This window comes from Stegodyphus dumicola, chromosome 1, assembly GCF_044657685.1.
Source record: "Stegodyphus dumicola isolate Sdum_Otavi_A_Nest chromosome 1, ASM4465768v1".
Taxonomy (NCBI): domain Eukaryota; kingdom Metazoa; phylum Arthropoda; class Arachnida; order Araneae; family Eresidae; genus Stegodyphus; species Stegodyphus dumicola.
Window position 1 is genome coordinate 127274155 of NC_140768.1, and position 15392 is coordinate 127289546.

Consider the following 15392-nt stretch of genomic DNA (forward strand, 5'->3'; position numbering starts at 1 on the left):
TTTCCAGAACTTTTTGTTTTTTGTATTCTTTTATGTTATTTATTGCTCATTTCACTGTTTTTAAGATATTGAAAAGTTTTGAGTGATTTTTTTAGGAAACAAAGTTTTTAACCTTCTTTATACCATTTGAGTTCTTAAGATTTTGCAAAGGGAAGTTGCTTAATTTATTTATTAGGATAATTAATATTTGTATTAAGGGATATTGCTTATTTCATTGTAATTTTGTTATACGTAATAACCTTTTTTTTATGAAGTTGTTATGCAGGGTAAAATTCTACGCAGTTTTGAAATTTAACGTTTGGTGTTCCCGTCAGCCATTTTTTCGGTACATTTAAAAGCCAGACGAAGGCTGGCAGCGAAGCTGCTAGTATTTAATAAATAAAATTAACACCTAAAAAGTTGATGATGAAAAGACCAAAGAAAAATCTTTTTTTGGAGCCATTTACTAAAAAAAAAAAAAAAAAAAGAGAAAGAAAACTGAAGACTGATATGAATAACTGAGAAAAGACTGAAAAAATACAAAATTGTTTTGCCAACACTTAACACTGCACTGGGAATTCTAAGCATATGCTATACAACTTTTAAAAATTTGTGATTTTATAACTGAACTGTACGTGGCGTAAGTGCGAATAAAAACGATGCTTAATAATAAAGCTAAAAATTGGGTTAGTAGGAGCGAGTGCAATAGAAGACTAGTAGTCTACGAGCTCAGCGAGAGCGTAATAAACCTTAACAAAGCCTTTTGAGCATCCGTTAATATCAGAAACCTTTAAATTTTGTTTTGTTTTTGTTTATCTTGTTTTGGCATGTGGTAATATCTGTACCATTTTACATAACAATACTTCAGAGACTGAATTAAATATATAGAGAACTCGTTTCTTTAAATGATGGGTATTATTAGTTGTGATGAAAAAAATTGCGAGTAGTACACAAAGAAGCAACTGTCAAGCAGTAAGTTACGAAGAAAATGAATTGGCTAGCAATTCATATGTTACAGAAGGTTTTCTTTTCTTACCTTAGTAATTGTTTGGTATTCTCAAAGCACGAGTTTGGACGAATAATATATCTACAATTTCAGTGTTCTATAAATATCTGTATTAAGACACGAAAATTTGTTTTTACTGGAACACGCCTTTAGTGGTTTCAATACATAAGCAATCATGAACTGATATTCATATTTGGCTGGAAGACCAACATCTCGGTGTATAATCTAAAATTAGGCAGAAACGCAAGTTTAGATTGGCAGAAATCAATGCACAGTTTTCATTGGACAAAGTGTTACACTCCGCTAGTTGCTGGAGCTTGAGCAAAGATGCTATATGTACATCCACCCCGCTAGAAGGCGCACCTAGTTATTAGTGGTGGCGCTACGATATACATTACGTAACAGAAATCTTTACAAAAATTCAAGCAACTCATAGAACGTAAGTATTGAAGTTTCAGAGTTACATAATTCCATGCCAAAATCATGATTTTTTTTTTTTTTTTTTTTTTTTTTTTTTTTTTTGGTATAATTGATAAGTATCCTGAGCTTCGCTGATTCTCTCCCTATACATATAAGTCTGGAATTCCTGAAATTCTCTGCTACTTAATACGGATAAAATGTGCTTCATGAATGAAATGTAAATTATCAGTATAGAATCTTTACATATTTTTTACCAAATGCAGCTAAGTTAAATGGTTTCTGTACTTTTCTTTTACTTTCAGTTATAACGAGAAAGAAACCTGGCATATTTCGAAATAAATATAACTATAAAAATTTATATTGTTGATAATTCGCAATTCAGTATGATATTATGCATGTGTGCTACATTGTAAGATGTATTACTTATAGCTTCAAAGTTTTAAATAAGAAACTCGAATTTTCTTCCATATACAAAATACTCATAATTATTTTCTTACCCATTACATTACATTTACAACTGTGTAATTACTTTATTTTTACAAACGTCTTTAATTGCATTTAAGAGGCTTATATTACAGCTTATATAGCGTATGTATTGTTCTTCCCATTCCATTCTTTAAATTAGATCACCGAACATTCTTTGTTTCTTTTATCTGTTTTTAACTTACCTTATTGCATTATTCATGGTTCGGTATTAAACCGTTCAGATATGAACATTAAGAAATTTAAAATTTTTACCAAAATATTAAATAAAAACTTCGGATTTATTAGGAGATTCATTGGAATTTTTGAAGTTATTAAATAAATCCCCACTTTCGTAACTTTAACACATTATAAGATTAAATTTCAAAACGATTTCAAAATAAGTCTTCGCGAAATATAAGAAAACTTGGTAACTTACAACACAAACTTGACAAATGCTTAACAATGGTTTTGTATTTATTAATGTCAAGGGAATAATGTTTATATTCATTTATAATCAAGCTGGAAAAGCTATACCCGAATCCTTTTTACTGAATGCCAGGCAAACTTCGTCCATGTTCATATACAATGATTTTGTCACCTCCGAATGGGAAGCCTTTATAATGGTGTTCCGTCATAAAAATGCAGTCACTTTTATGCAAGTCAGTTAATGTTAAAAAACACGGTACTTTTGTTTTACCGGGACCGGATTCAGAAATGTGCGTATGTATGCGTGCATACATACATGCATACATGAACACATACATAAATACATACATTTAATAGATCTGGACCCGATTACAAAAAAGTACAGAAAACACAAAATTTTTCATAAAGGTATCCTGGCCTAAATATGCCCGCAGTCTTATGCATATTAGTTTCTACCTCGAAAAAATTCCATCTTTATTTATTTATTTATTTGTGGTGAGCAATAGCTATTTTAGGCTTTTTCCACTGTTAAGGCATGACTTGCATGAAGATTATGACAGGATTATGAAGTAATCCCATGCGAAATGCGAATTCGCTTCAATTCCTCATGCTACGTCAAGGTCTTTGGAGATTCGGAATATTTCTATTTAACCACAAAACCACATTTTAAATGACTTGATAAAATTTAAGCATTTTAATGAATTTAATGGTAAAAACATTTACTAACACTGCTTGAAGTATAGATTAAAGAAATGTCTGACTGCGGGTTTTCGATTTTAAGCTTTACTTTTTTCCTTACTTCCTTGAAGAAGGAAGAGTGACGGTTTTCAATCAACTAATTAATATTAAAAAGTGTAAATTAAGTTTTATCTTGGTGTTTTTAACTTTCTCTCGGTTATCAAATCAACTAAATTACCATTTTTTCCAGCTTAATACGAGGGATGATCAAAAAAAGAGTTTACAAGGCAAATAAAAAAGTATTTATTAACAATAGAAACAAGATACAAATGGGAATCAAGAGACGCATCTGGCCTTCACTTTTCCACATAGTCGCCAAATCTGTTTAGGCATTTGTCAGAACGTTCGACCAACTTGGTAGTCTTGGTAGTAAACAGGGCCCTGCCCATTGAGCCACTTCTCGGCAACTGTTTTCACTGCATCGTCTGAGGTGAACCGTGTTCCGGATAAGTATCGCTTCAACGCCGGAAAAATGAAACAGTCACTTGGAGCCAAATCGGGGCTGTATGGGGGTTGATTCCAGACCTCCCACTTGAACCTTTGCAGCAATTCCTGAATCTAGCTAGCTGTATGGGGCCTGGCATTGTCATGCAGAAGAATGACGCCTTTGCTCAGTAATCCTGGCCGTTTGCGTCAGATAGCTTTACGCAATTTCGTTAAGGTGGCACAATAACGATCGGCCTTAATGGTATGGCCACGCTTCAAATACTCGATTAGGATAACACCAGTCGTATCCCAGAAAACGGTCATCACTTTACCGGCAGAGAGTGTGACCTTAAACTTCTTCCTCGTCGGTGATCGAACGTGTTTCCACTCCATCGTGGCTCTTTTGGATGTGGGGGTGAAGTGATGGAAGCCATATTTCATCACCGGTAACGATGCGATCAATGAAGTGTTGGCCATCTGAATGGTATCGCTGAAGAAATGTGAGGCTGCACATCATTCGAGTGGCCTTATGCCCCGCGGACAACGCACGTGGAACCCAGCGGGCAGAAACTTTGGAACATCGCAACTCATCGGTTACGATACGCTGAACGTTACCATAACTCAGGTCCAACTCTGAGGCAATCTCACGCACGGTTACTCGTCGATCCCTTTGGATGATTTCTTCAACGCGTGCCATGTTGATATCTGTCCTTGAAGAACTTGGACGGCCGCTCGCTTCCATATTGCATTTTTCAACATGCTCCCTGCCCGCTTGATAAGAACGACACCATTTCGCTACCTGTTGTCTACTCATTGCTTTGTCCCCGTATACCTCGATGATTTGTCTGTGAATTAATTCGATGAATTGTATGTGAATTGTCGATTCTTATGGGCCACATTCTTGACCCATAAGAATCGAATTACGGCTCGCACCTCTATGCGAGACCACTTTTCTTGACTTCGTGCCATTACTGTCGCTCTTAAGTGTCTGCGTGCTGACGGTACTTACACGTAGAACCGCTGTAGGACAACTAGTGCCATCTGTCAACCACCCTGGGTGGAAATATTCGCTCCACAATTATTACGTTTCAAATGCTTCTGCTTGTAAACTTTTTTTTTTTTTTGGATTAATCTTCGTACAACTTTATTTAAGAATTTTACTAGCGTCAAAATTTTTAATGCTTGCAAAGAGTAATCTTAAAACTGATTTTGTTAGAGATTATTGGTTTTTCGTTTGAAAAGCGATATAAAAATCTTATCTAAATATATGTCATTGCTACTTTCGCAGCGCTCGAGAAATACTTCCTTTTTGGACAACAATTTATTATTTCCAATGGAGAAAAATATATTATTCGTGAAGAGATTTAACTGTATTTGCATTCTTTGAGATATCATCACACATGTTTTCGTTGGGTTGTGCATGAGTATCATGTTGAAAACATCTTCAGAGCTGCGGTTTTGATTTTATCTCGTTTTAAGCAGTTCTGAACAAAGAAACTGTTCTTTCAGTAATTTTGCAATTTTATTTCTCCTGCCAATTTACACGCATTCCATTGTTTTCTCAATATTCTACTGCTATCATTATGCATTTATCTCGCTTTATATCTTTACAATCAGCTTTCTTTAAATTTATTTTCATTTGTTTTCAGTTTTACAGAAAGCTTTTACATTTCGGATAATAATAAGACGTTAAAGTCTAGGCAAGGATGGCTGTAAAGTTGTACCTGTAAAGAGGAGGTATCATCGTCCATCGACATCTTATCTGTGTTCGAATATTATGCTAGAAACTTCTTCAGTCTAGCTTTGATTGTATCAAATGTATAGCTTTCTAAGCAATTTCGAGCTGTGAGAGGTTCAGATTCAAAAATGGATAACACACAGTAGGCTACCAAAAGATCCCTTCTTTCTTGAGTTCAGCACAAATACACAAAACGATTTCAAACGGCATCATATGATTTCCTCGTACGGCCTATTAAATTATGCACACTTTTTATGCACTTCATTTAAACTTATTTTCTCTAAATATTCTAACTTAACTGATCTCTCAAGGCAAATCAAAAATTGGAATTTATCGTACAAGAAATAAATTTCTTACAGTTTTTTTTTTTTTTTTTTTTTTTTTTTTTTTTTTTTTTTTTTCATAACGAGTATAAAACTTTCCCAAATGTAAGCATAGAAATCGGAAGATCGCATTACAAGTTAGATTTCATTACTTGACGAAAATTAATTTTTCGACCAGAAGGGCTATTAGCCTCAAAACGGCATTTTGCATCGAACCATTAAAAGCGTTGAATCATTTTTCAAATTGTTGCTAGTAAATATTATCGCCCTCTATTATATTTAAAGAAATTAAATAATTAAGAATTTGCATGAATCTATGTATCTTTCTCGCACTGTGAAAACCTACAAGCTCGAATTTGTTTTATTATCTATTTCATGTTTTGTAAATATTTAACGAATTTTTGATTAACAATCTCAACGATTTCAAAGCGAACAGTGGCAACACTGTACGGAATAAAACGTTTTTATCGCCAGCGCGCGAGACTGTATATCGCAAATTCTAAAGATATGCTGTTTTTAAATATTTTAACTCAAACGAGCGTTAGCCCAGATGCTCTCGAAACACGTATGTGTGTGTACATGAGAAAAACGCCCATTTAGGCGTAATATAAAATCTGAAAGCTTTCAGAATTTTTTCCTTTTCTTCAAAATTTGACATTGCCAAAACATGAATACTTTCATCATTTAAAACATTTCTGTAGCTGATAATATATAATACAGCCAACGATTGGGAAAATAAAGGTCGAGTAACTGCGTTTCCACGGTGTGAACATAATTTTGACGAGTAAGGGTGTGAGTTTATATATACATACGTTTCGTGCTGCCTATTGCAATAAAAAGGGAGGTGCACAAAGAAATGCTATAGCACTCCCAAATACAAAATTTCAATATTCTACTACTAATCGTCTTTGAGTTGTGTGACGTAAATACATATGTAGTACAGAAGTCAGGAAAAAATCCGTTTTGACTCTATTTTATAACTTTTTTGAAAATCAGAGTCCCTTATTCTGTCAGTACGTACAGATATAACGGAAGAAATTGTCCGAATGTATTCAGGAAAGTTTAAAATGAATATTTTCTTTGATATATGGTACCCAACATTTTTCGCGATTGCAATACTTCCTTCAGTTCTGAGAAGTAATTAAAAAGAAGAAAACTAGTATTAACTAGTAAAGGCTTTGCTGTTTGTAATCTGCAGATGTAATCTGCGGACGCAAATTTTGCAAAAAATACTTTTATTCCAGCGTAATTTCTTTAAAAAAAACCTTGGGATTAGACTGTTGTCAAATTGCAAGTTGAAATCAATATTGTTTTGCGGTGACAATATTCCACAGATTATTGACAGGCGAAAATTCAAGAGAAATAGTAGAGCAAAGAAATATCTTGGCATGTTTCAAATATTGTCAGTTTAAATATGTAACAGACAGCTATGTATCATTGAACTGAGAGACTGCTTTAAGATTAAGCACTTTATTTCTCTGCAAGACAGTTATTTTCATCTAGCTATAATGATATGTCTATTAGAGAATTCAGGCTCTTGAAGTGTAAAGCAAAACACGCCAAGATGCAGTGTTCTGATACGTATAACATTTCTAGTTTGAAGTAAGACCTATAATGCTTCCAAGACATCTCCAAGCAAAGATTCAGGTTTTCTAAACCGAAGTAAAATTTTTTTCTGAATGCTTGTCTTCAGTTACACAACGCTGTATAGTTGTTCAGTAAAAGGCAAAGATTGGGATTGGATTTAACTGAAGAACTGTGAAAAGTGTTTAAAAATATGTGTTAAAGCAAATGAACATCTTATGAGCAGTAAGATTATAGCAATTACAAACGTTTCTAAAATTCATATTTATTATAACTGTATATTTATTATTATAACTATTTTTATAAATTATACATTTGAATTTCTTTGGTTATCTCTTTAAGTTTGTATCAGAAGACATTTCATCTTACATATATCTGCCTTAATATCACTTCTGTTTAATATTAATAAAAATTTTACGTAAAATCTAACCTGATCTAAGATTTTTAAAATTTAAATTTTTTTAATAGATTGCTACTTTATGTTTGTCCTCTAATTTCCATTCTGTATTAGCATCTTTTCCACCTCCGAAGTAAAAAGTAGCATACAAAAGAATTAAATTAACTGAATAAGAAACATTTATTCCTATTTCCAAAAAACTGCAGTTTCTAGAATTCCTGAACTATCACGCATTATTAGTAAAATTTAGGAGTCATTATCAATGTCTATTAATACCGTTTTATAAATTTTAAAATTTAAAGCATTCATTTAATTGAATTGGTACTTTAATATATTACTTTACCAAATAACATATAATATCACAGAATTAATAATTGCTTTCAACATTCTTGCTTAAATTATTCTCAAATCATTCAAATGTAAATTCCTATCAAGTAATGATAATTTTTTTTACATCTATTTATTTATTTGTTATTTTTTATAATTAGCCTGATCTCTCATGTGGTAAGTGGGCGCCGCTAGTTAGGGTTCGAACCCTGGGTAAAGCATAGCTTTGAGGGGTTCTCACGAGATCAACAAAATTTCCTAAAGTTTCGGTTCTCCTTCGAAGAATGTCAGATCGGAAAATGTCGCCCTTTCTGGGAAAAAAAAATATTGTAAAGACCTTATTTTATTCTATCCAATTGGTTTTAGTTTGTAAAACTTTCCTTTCTCTTCTGATTTCAGTTTCCTGGCAGAATGTAAATTTTAATGATGTAATATGCAAATCTAAGTGAGTTCGGAATCAGTATTTAAGAAGCGGTTTTAAGAGTAGTGGTAAAAAAGCTAGTTACGAATTTGAAATAGCTTTTGTACGTGAACAGTTGGTGCTTAGCCACACTCTTCAGATTATACTGATATTCTAGGTTCGGCTTTTCTGTCCGCAGACGATTTAGAGGTTTAGATAAATAAGGAGCCAGTCGTGCAGCCCATCTTACTTTATTATGATTTTACATTTTAATTTTTTGTTCCAGTTATTTAACCACAAGTGTTAGACTCACTCGCTCGGTGAACATCGATCTAGTGCGTTCTGTTTAGTTGAAATAAAAAGGTTACTTAAACCTTATTCTGCAGTACCTGTTCTCCCAAGACATAGCAAAAATTCTCTACGTAGTCTTTTCAGTAGGGTTCCCCACTGGATGACCCGAAAAGAACAAGAAGAATCTACAATACTGCTTTCCACTAAATTTTTGTAGGTTGTAAGGATTATGTTAATTTTATTAACAGTTAAATTTTGAGTTAAACTTCCTTTCCTATCGATTCTTAATTTCAACTTACCACTTCCAGCCAGAGCGTAGTTTTAGAATCACGTCTGAATCCATAATGAGAAAGAGCGATATTTAACCGCGAAGTTCATGTCTTAGGAAGAGAGATACCTGATATTTTGGCTGCACGCGTCCGCCTTTTTAGGTTACTCTCTCGTAAGCTATTATTACGCTCGGCCGTACTTTAGGCCCTTGATAGCTTCGCAGTCAATCAGCGTTAAGGGGCCAACTCTGTTAGAATTTTGATAGCTTCGGCTATATCTCTTTAGTTAAGATTAGTTTAGTTTAATTCTTAGTCTCTTAAGTTCAAGCCCAAATGTCGGATTTATTGTACAACTCCAAGACGGAGTTCTGTTAAATCTTGATTGGAATAATAAAGAGTTATTTTACCCTTCTATCTTGTTGTTTCTTGTCACATGAACTCAAGCGATTATTCGCTTATCAGTTCTTAAGATTCTTCACTTTCAACTGTAACACAGTGGAGAATCCTATAAGCCCAAAGGAGCAATTTGCCCATAAGAGCTATTAATTTCGTTTTCGCATTCACTATAAACGGCGAATCACTTTTTAAATTGTTGCCACCAAATAATAGAGCCGTGTATTTATATTTGAAGAAATTAAATAATGACGAATCTGCATAAATGAATGTATGTTTCTCGCATTGTCATAAAACAAAGGTACTTAGAGCCATAAAATTCTGAATAATGTACGTCTCCAACCGAATATGCGCATCTGGAAGCCCAAATTTGAAATTTGTTTTATTATCTATGTCTTATTTTGTAAAGCATTTATGAGTTTTGGATTAAGAAACTCAACGATTTCAAAGCGAGCAATGGCAACACTGTAGGGGGGAAATTTTTTTTTATCTCCAGCGCGCGAGACTGTGTATCAGAAATTCTAAAGATATGCTCTTTTAAATATTTTGTGATGTTGCTCTTGAATTGAGTTTTAATGGTTTAAATGAGAAGAACATGATATTTAATAAATAAAGGTACCACACAAAACGTTAAAAAAATCAAAAAAGAGTTTTTAAGTGTGATATAAAATCTGCTTTAAACAGTACTGCAGATCATCAAGAATCTGCTGGAATTCGTTAAAATAAAGGAAAACGTGGAATAAATCAAAGTCATCAGAATGTTTTATAATGCAAAGTCCCAAAGCGAAGTTATGAAATGGCCACCAATGTTAAGTTTCCGATGCTAATTTATAAAATGTTCACCTAAATTAACATTTTAAAAATTAATTATAGGTATTGTTTTGCAAATGTATTTAGTACTTAAAACTAAATACAAAAATTTGTAAAATTAAGCAATTTGCAGGTACGGTATTTTTCTAGCTTAGAATAACAGCATTGGTACTGCGCAAAAAAGTAAAGTTCATTGTTTAACTGCATAAAGAAGGTCTAGAGGAAAAGCAATTAAGAGAAACGCAGACAGCATTTATGTTCGCAAAAGCTAGAAAGAAATTTAAGAAAATGCTAAGTTTACAGCCCTGCTTTTGCTAAGAAAATTTTACTCAGTTTTCCTTGTCCTTAGCCAGCGACGGATCTTCAATTTTTCTGATGTGAGGCAAAAGCTAAAACTGCCACCCTGACCCATCATACTTTAAGTTTCTCTAAAAAGTTTTAATTTCTTTAATAAATACAGAAATAGGTAGGGTTTGAGGTAAAAACCTAAGCTCCATTTTATACTAAATTCTTAACGTGCCCAACCTTATTTTTTTGCTATAAAGGAAAAAAAAAAGTAACGAAGTTACATAATTAGAAATTCGTCCCCTCCCTAGGAGAACCGCCTTTCTGGTGAGCTTACTTTCGGATTCAAGCCTAATCCTAACTCTAATCCTGAATGCTTCTAACCCTCCAGTCCTCACCACCATTCGTTTTCCGTTCTAGGGACAACGGGCAACCCCTAAACTTCTCACTATTCCGTATTATTGTATTACTGGTTAAATTAGGTTGGGCTAGATTATATGAATATGGCAAAGACAGGAGGGCTACCTGCTTAGAGGAGAGGTGCTTTCGTGGAGGAACTTTTTAAAGGAAACTGGTTCGTATTCACATTACACATGAGGAAATTCTCGAAGAGAAACCATGCAGCAAGCCCGTTCTTTTGGGATTGAACCCAGGCAAGGTCGAACTACCAGTATTCAGCGGTCTTAATCACTCGGCCACTGCTCAGGACATTTGTTTGATTATTTACTATGTGTTTCGCCATTAGGCACTGCATGGAAAGGGAGGAATGCCTTGTGGAAAAACATTTTAAGGAGACTGACTGGTATATACTTAGAGGAGAGGTGCTTTCGTGAGGGAACGTTTTAAAGGAAACTGGCTCGTATTCACGTTACACACGAGGAAATCCACGAAACTAAACCATGTAGCCAGCCCGTTCGCCTGGGTTTGAACCCAGGAAAGGTCGAACTACCAGTATACTGCGATCTTAATCACTCGGCCACTGCTGAGGATATTTGTCTGATTATTTACTATGTGTTTCGCCATTAGGCTCTGCATGGAAAAGGATCCCGTGGAAAAACTTTGTAAGGAAAACAGGCTTGTAGCTATGTTACACAAGGGGAAAATCACGGAAATATTCATACAGCCAGCTCATTCACCTATACTTGACCCTCGGACCGAACTACTAGTGCTCAGCGGCTTTTATTGCTCAGCCACTAATGGAACCATTGCATACAAAATATGGGCTATTGCCGGATGGATGTATTCTGAAAAGATTATACAGAATATGGGCTATTACTGCTTCCTGTCTTCTTTTTCATACTTCTTATTTCATAAGTAATTTTAGGTTCTTACCTGCCTTAACGCTATTACAATATGACGGAATTAGTAACGAAAATTAAAATTTTACACTGTAAGCCTTTTGTTCTGCATATAGATACATGCAATCATAATAATTTGATCTGCGGTTTGATTTTCGGTTGCCAGAATCGCGAGACTTGATAAACGCTCTTGCTCACCGACGATCGTAGATATTTTTTAGTCTGTTTTAATTTGCTGAAACTTCGATCTGAACAGGTTAAAGTGTTCGTGATTTGTCCTCAAACAGTTCATCAGATTGCTTTTTGTGCTTTTGAATTATTTATTTGTCAGAATAGACTCAACTGCAATTTTTTCGGCTACTGTTTTAGACTCTTGTATCCAATATTCCATAAAATTTTTCTCTCATTTTTTATAATTCCTCAGTTTTGGTCAGTTTTTTCGTTAACTACACAGAACGCGGAAGGGGAATTCCTTTTGAATTTCTGTATTTACTCGATTGAATTCTGAAAAAATATTTGCTCGAATTTTCAGGTTGAGTAAATTCAAATTTTTCACAGCATATAACAGATGTCCTACCTCATGCTTTGATTCCGCATCGAGAGAAATATCTTTAATTTCTTTTAAATATTTGAATATTTCCGGTAAATTCATTAAAAGGACTTTCACAGCCACATAGTTTTCCGACCATCTCGTCCTTTTAAGTTGTATTTTGTACATTTTTTAATAATATACTGTCGAGTAGTGCATCTGACAAAAAAGCGAAGTATTTTCTGAGTAATTCCAAACAGATTAATTGCTTCCGGGCACGAAGAAGCAGAATGCATACTGACAAAATACGAGGAGTGAGCCAAACATGGCACAAATTCATCCAACTTATTCATTTCTGTAATTCTAGCTTGTACTGTTTTAGAAATGCCAGCCATATTAGACCCATTGTCGTAAGACTGACACCGACATTGTCCAATATCTAAACCATCAAGTGTCAATTAAGACACCAATTTTCTACAATGTGTTCAGAAATACATTCTTCTATCTTTCCACCAACTTCTATGAAATCAATTAAATTTTCCATTATCTCACACAATCACCAGACGTTTTTACGTATAGAGTCATCTGGTTAATTTTTTTCTGTATGAGACACATATGGGGTAAATATGATTCTTTTCTCTTTGTTAGGTGCTTGTACTTAAAAGTTGAATTATGTTTGCCAAGCGGAGAGATTAAATTCAGAAAATTTCCTTCGCTAGGTCGAGGACACTTTGTGAACAGGCTACTTGGGATTTCATCAGGCCCAAGAAAAGAACGACAGATTGTTGAAAGATATAGTACCGCATCCATGACTATATAGAATTGTCGTATGTATGAATGAGTCGCTCAGTGAAGTTATCGATGCCTTGGCACGATTTCATTTGTTGTACTCGAATTTTTCACTTAATCATGCACCTCTGTGGATTTCAGACGCGATCCTGTTGTATGGTGTAACGGAAGCACCCTGTTTCTGATAAATCTTGCAGGGTGTACAAAAAATTGCATTCTTGTTTTTAGAATATGTAAACCAAGATTTATTGTTATTTACTAGTGTTCTGTAATAACATGTCAAATGTCTGCCATGACGTTTAATGGGATTGAGGTTTACGTTTTCCCGGATGTTTACCGGCTAATAATACTGATTGACTACTTAAGAAAGATTGTTGGTGACTGTTCATTTTTTTTATGACCAGCCAACGAATCAAAAATTTTTAGTTTTTCGTCTTTCTGCTGCCCGCTCCCATCTAAATGAAGAGATCTTATATCATGGTTTCATGTCCTCCAGCTAGTCCTTTGATGTCGATGAAGAAGTTTATTCTTTCAAATGCTGACTTGTAGATTGTTCGGGGATGGTATATGCAGTCATGTTTGGTCATAAACGGCCCAGGAAAGTCGTGCAAATTGCAAAATTTGGTCGTGCAAATTGCAAGAAATATTAATTCCCTCTAGAATCTCAGCACAATCGGAATTGCGGCAGGATCGGACGGTTTACTTCTTCCGTGAAGTTATTTTTTCATCTTAGCTGAAATTTGTTTTCTCTGTTTGGCCTTATCTTTGGCTCGTTTTCTGTATTCCGCTTTTCTCCTCCTCGACGCGCAGATGGTTCCTTTTAATCTAAATGAAATTCACTATGAATTGCCTTAATAAGAATAACTATGAATTGACATAATTACACTGAACAGTCCTAAATAAATGGTCGTGTGTCGCTAAATATAGTGCGGGCTATTAAAAGCAAGCATATCTTTAAAAAAAAAAAAAGTGCAGAAGTGACCTGAAAACTAGAAAAAAAAAAAAAAAAAGAAAAAAAAAAAAAACATAGAAATAATAAATCTACCTAAAATCCAACATGCGCTCCACTGTTCCGAGTCAAACCAAAGGTGAGCCTAAGTTGCCAACTGGCTGCAAAAAAATCTGAATGCCTTGCTTCAGCTTGAAGACATAATATCTGTGTCTTGTATATACTCGATGAATATTAATTTGAATTATTTCATTTGTCCAGGATGGCCCAAAGTTAATTTTTTTGGGTTAGCTCTTAAAAAAAAAAGTTACAATGCTTCATCATTTCCCAGCAGACGTTGCTATGGGAACCAGGTGACTTCTATCTATCGTTCTATTTATTATTTTAATACACCCAGCCTAGACAGCAAATTATACAGGGACTCCAGATGTTACTGATAGGGTCAGTCTGATTCTATCAGTGACGCTTGAAGTCCCTCTATTGGCCTCTTTCTGATCTTGTATTTATAGTTGTAATCGGCTGTACTTTATTTTAACTCACGTTCCTTTAAAAGGGTTCTTAGTATTTAATTACAAATCTTCTTAAAAGAGGTTTTTAAACTTTGCCTTAAAACTATTAACATTGTACTAAAATTAGAGAGCTGTTTTAGGGAACAATATACCAAAATGATCCAGCGTTATATTTGAATTTGCCGCCCTCAAAAGTTGCCGCCCGGGGCAAGAACCTCGGCTTGCCCCCCCCCCCGGTAAATCCGGGACTGTCCTCAGCAATGCTATAAAAGAAAACTAAAAGAATTTCAAATGATTTTTTCCCGAATAAATTACTTGCAGTTAATCTTAAGCGCAACAAAAGTAGTTTTGATTCAACATAGATTTTAAATAAAGTTTTCTCCCTTTCAAGGACGATCAGAAATAAGCTCATCTTGCACAGAACTAACAATATTTTATTACATAATATTTTGCTTTTATTTTATTTTTATTATGCTTCTGAAGGAAGTAAAACTATCTATATCTGATCTTTCTCTAAATCGAAAGCGTTTTGTCAAAATCTACGACAATCTAAAGGTTGTTTTTTCATCTAAATTTACATTCTGCCATGGAAGGAAATATTTACATTATCTTAATAATAGTATTTTTCTGTATTCATAATAATAAATAAATATTTGTTACGTTTAAAACCTTTCCGACAATCATTTGTGATTTTCTGAACAACAAAGAGATAAAACGGTCGCTCAATTAGATTTATTTTGCTAATCTTGCTCATTTTTCGACGAAAGAACGTCTACAATAATTTATCCGCCAGTCTTGTCTTCCTCTTATTCTAATATAGATGACATGGCATTCAACATGTTAAATTAATTTCTAGACAGGACAGAGATTTGAAAATTTTTGAAATTCATAAAACCTTTGGCAGACAGTTTAGAAAAATTACTCTAGAGAAAATAAAATATTTAATCTTCGTCAAGCTTTATTTGGAAAAAACAAATTGCAAAACTTTTGCTAAAAACTAACATTAAAAATAAATTTTAAACTTTTCAAAAACATTAAAAT